The following is a 1,234-nucleotide window of genomic DNA, read 5'->3' on the forward strand; positions in this document are numbered from 1 at the left end:
TCAAAGAGAAATTACAAAGGGCTCTTATAGAACTCTTGAGGGCAAAATTGAAATTGGGTATGGGCATAGCAGACGAGATTCACAAAGAATTTTGAAAAAACAAACATTACCTCAAAGTCAAAGTTTTTGATAAAGATGAAATTTGGTCAGCCGATTTAATCAACATGCCAGTCGAGAGAGGGTACAAGTATTGTTTGACGGTGATCGACATATACACGAGATACGCTTGGGTCTTTCCCTTGAAAAACAAATCGGGTCTGACTGTCAAACAAGCATTCGAAACCATAATGAAACAATCCGACAGACGACCCCTAAAGTTGTGGGTTGATAAAGGAAGCGAATTCTACAACAGAAATGTGAAATCTCTGGGGTTTGAAATTTACAGCACGCATAACAAAGGTAAAGCCGTAGTGATAGAAAGATTCAACAGGACTCTTAAAAGCAAATTATTCAAGAAATTCACGGAATTGAAATCTCAAAAATGGCTTAAAATATTACCAGTTGTTGTCGACGAATACAATAACAAAATACATTCGTCTATAGGTGTGGCGCCAACGCAAGCCTCTAATAACCCGAATATCATAAAGTCCGTCAACACTCGAAACAACTTTGAAAACGAGATTAGCAATTTGAATATTAAACCCAAATTCAAAGTTGGAGATCGAGTTCGTATTTTTAAATATAAATCATTGTTTCAGAAAGGTTACGTCAGCTATTGGACTAACGAGATATTCATCGTTGATAAAGTAAACAACACATCACCTCCCACGTATGAATTGATCGATCAAGACAAAGAACAAATCATAGGAAGGTTTTATCAAAATGAACTTAAAAAAACTGACTTTTAAAAATGAATCTCGAAAATGAAGATTTAGATGAAAGGTTAAGAAATTTAGATGTCGACAAGCATTTACGCTCTCTTAAATTAAGATTTTATAAATTTAAATGTAAATTTATCTTCAAAATATTATTGAATGTGTTTTATCAGAATGTTATACAAGTTTTTTCGAACACAAACTACGTATATATTTCCACAATTGGGTCTTCAGCAATACTTTCCGCCTACTTCGAAAAACACCTAAAAAAAATCAACTTAAAAAATGAATGCATTTCTCGATAAATACGGAAAAGACACGACCACAAATTTTCAACTTGTGAAATGGGCCAAGGAGTTGAACGTCTCGCCGTTTTATTATTGCATGCAAGATGAAATTGATGAACTGAAATACAAGAA

This window comes from Lottia gigantea, assembly GCF_000327385.1.
Source record: "Lottia gigantea unplaced genomic scaffold LOTGIsca_858, whole genome shotgun sequence".
In the NCBI taxonomy this organism is placed as follows: domain Eukaryota; kingdom Metazoa; phylum Mollusca; class Gastropoda; family Lottiidae; genus Lottia; species Lottia gigantea.